The sequence below is a fragment of the Molossus molossus genome, unplaced genomic scaffold (assembly GCF_014108415.1).
Source record: "Molossus molossus isolate mMolMol1 unplaced genomic scaffold, mMolMol1.p scaffold_m16_p_2, whole genome shotgun sequence".
NCBI classification, from domain to species: domain Eukaryota; kingdom Metazoa; phylum Chordata; class Mammalia; order Chiroptera; family Molossidae; genus Molossus; species Molossus molossus.
The window spans coordinates 49,544,635-49,547,836 of record NW_023425355.1 but is presented as its reverse complement, the minus strand read 5'-3'; the positions used below and the strand labels follow the sequence as shown (position 1 = coordinate 49,547,836).

At 43.8% G+C, this 3,202-nt stretch overlaps 1 pseudogene; it reads right to left on the bottom strand.

Moving 5' to 3' along the window:
• Positions 1-2,279: 2,279 nt before the first annotated feature.
• Positions 2,280-2,600, bottom strand: LOC118636669 (annotated as a pseudogene).
• Between the last annotated feature and the right edge of the window lie 602 nt (positions 2,601-3,202).

Sequence of the window (3,202 nt, the reverse complement as noted above, 5' to 3'; positions counted from 1 at the left end):
GGAGATAGGAGCTTTGGTTCCTTGCTGCACAGCAGCTCCCTAAAAGGAAATCCTCTATCACCAGAACTTCCAGGAAGTGTCTCCTTCAGTGATGGACCAGAGATTGTGACTGGCCAAGGGTGTGCTTCTCCCAAGAGGGCTGTGGAAGTTTCCAGAGGCAGCCACCTTATTATATGGCCAATCCTTGGAGTCATTTGTGGTGGGCAGTGCCTATAGAATGGGCAATTGGCACATGTGCCCTCTGCCTAAAGGGCTACAACCATATCCACTGGAATAACTGGAACCAAAAATATCACAGGACTGTGTCTGCTAGTACAGAACCTTCCTTGGTGAGGGAGTTTGAGGGTGGGGAAGACTTGAAGAGCCATATGTATAGCATTTCCAGGATTTAGAGTCAGACAGACCTGGGTTTGAATAAGACTCTTCCTCTTATTAACAGTGACCTTGTGAAAACGTCTAAAAATAAAGGACTGCTCCATCCATAAATAAATGAATGAATGGATGAATGAATGAACACATAAATAAATAAATAAATAAATAAATAAATAAATAAATAAAGGGAGTGGGGTAGGGAGAGTAGAGGCAATTTCCCTAAACCTTAATACTCTAATTGGTAGAATGGGAAATAATAATTCTTGCTTTTCAGTGTTGTTCTGAAAAGTGTTGTTATTCACTTACTTATTTGACAAATAGCAGTGGGATCATCTGAGACTTGCTACTATGTTCAGGAAATACAATGTTTAGATTCAATGCCTGGTACAAAGTAAGTGCTGAATTAATGATAACTTCTCTTTGAAGGTCAGACCATGAATTTACATGCAAAATAGCAGGCAGTTGGAGGCATTCTGAACAGAAGAGTAGCAGGAAGAAAACAGTGTTAGGGAAGGCTGCACTCAGATCTGCAGTGTGGAGGCAGGATTGGAAATGCCAGCCTTATTGTTTCCACAGCATTTTCTGAGCACCAGAAAATACAGGCAGAGCAAGAGGTGGAGGGCTAACAGTGGCCGGGAGTTGAGTCCACATTGCAGTTGGGGATAGGAAGCAGCAAGGGGGAGGAGAGATTGAGAAGAAGCCTCCTGTTTGCTCCCTGGAAGCTACCAGGCTTCACTTTGAAGATCACCTTGTCTGTCTTTGGGCTGCGGTTCAGGATGTGGAAAGAAGGTGTGGGCATGCATGCACAATAGCGCAGACTTGAGCCCGGGCAGTTGAAGGACATGAGAACACAGGAGTATAAAAATGCCACATTGTGGGTGAGGCTTCAGTTCCTGTAACTCAGGCAACGGCATCATGGAATACGAACACCGAAACAGCATCCTTGAGTCCCTTAGTAAACTATCAGCCATGAATTGATCTAAACCTTTCCAAAGCTGCAGTGTTTATTTTCAGCCTGCCTCACCAACTGGGATATTTCCCACACACTTTTGCTTCCTCCTAAAGAGAAATTATTTTTTTAAAAACACATCTCCCCCAAGCTTCAAGTGATACCCTCCTTCTGGTGTATCAGATTGCCCTCCGCCTCCTCTACATTGTAGGTGTATGTGTCAACGGTAGCTCCAACGCCAGCTAAATTGGTGAAGGAGATCTTTTAGAGTAGTGCCTTTAGGTCATTTTCTACACAAGCACACTGAGGATCAGAGAGGTAAAGTGACTTGTCGAAGATCTCACACCTACCACATGTTAATAGAACCGGAAATTTCCATAGGTTTCTAGTGGGGACACTAGCCTATGCTCCCCCCCCCGCCCCAAACCAAATGGCTTCCCATTTGGATTGTACTTTTCTGGACTCCCTCATTGCCTCTACTCTCACTCCGCAATCCCTTATCTATCTATCTATCTATCTATCTATCTATCTATCTATCTATCTATCATCTATCATCTATCTACCTATCATTTATAGATGGAGCAATCTTTATTTTTAGACATTTTTACAAAGAGGTTGTCAGTTATTAACTTTCCAGTGGAAAAGAATGAACATGAGAATCAGCCTCCAGCTCTGACCGGTTTGGCTCAGAGGTTAGAGCATTGGTCCATGAACCAGAGAGACCTCAGTTCAGTTCTCGCTAAGGGCATGTACCTCAGTTGCAGTTTGTCCCCGGCCCCGGTAGGGGTCGTGTGGGTGGCAAACATTCAATGTGTCTCTCTCACATCGATGTTTCTCCCTCTCTCCTACTCCCTCTCTCCCTCCTGCTCTATCTGAAGATAAATGCAAAAAAGTCCTCGAGTGAGGATTAAAAAAAAATAAAATAAAATCAGCCTCCAGCCATCAGCAGCTGCTCTGCTCAGGGCCTGGGATCCTCCTTGCCCAAGTTGTAGGGTGGATGTGTGTACTTTCCCTCTTTGATTAGCTTATCTTACTACCTCATGATGACACTCAGATGTTTCACCTTTTTCTGTCAAAGCAGACATACTACAAAAGCATCATGTTCTGCCTTGCACCCTTTCTCTGCATGGACACCACCGATTTCATGTGCACATTCTATCCATTCTTTTTAGAAAGCATGGCACACAGATGAAATCTTGTGAGGTTTCTCAGCACTTTGGATTGTCATCTGGTGGTCTAAGTCAATGCCCAGTCTCTTCTGTATATCAAAGAAAGGCATGGCGTACTGCTGTGGTGCCCTTGTCTCCTTACTGACCACCGGTACTGAATGATCTCCCTGATATAGTTTCATTCTATACCATACAGGCACAGTTGGCCGCTAGACCAAAGCGGTTTGTTAGGTGTGGAGGCAGCAGACGAGTCTAGGCCAGCTTCTAGAGACCCAGCATCCAGGAAGTAAAACAGTGGACCTTCTTATCAGGCACAAATGCAACATGCTGGAGTGGGACTCCTCTCAGAGCTAGACTGGGGGTGAAACAAGGAAACTGTGGAGAGGGGAATTTTTAGGGTAAGGAGTACAGGCCTGGATCTCCAGTCAGGGTCATTTCTGGGTGGTATTGTAAGAAGAAATTAGATTAGAGTTAGTTGACATAGAAGAACCATTTCTTTTTTTTATGGAAGAACTGACTGAGCACCTGTTACATGCCAGGCACTGAGTAGGTGCCAAAGATATAATTATGAATGAGAGACAAAGACCTTATTTTCATGGAGTTAGTGAGGTTTTCTTTTTAAGTTTTTTTAAATTTTTATTTTAAAGACATAGACATTTTCCAGTCACGTGTCTGTCCTCTACCAGATTTTGGTCAGGGTTGGAGTATTTCT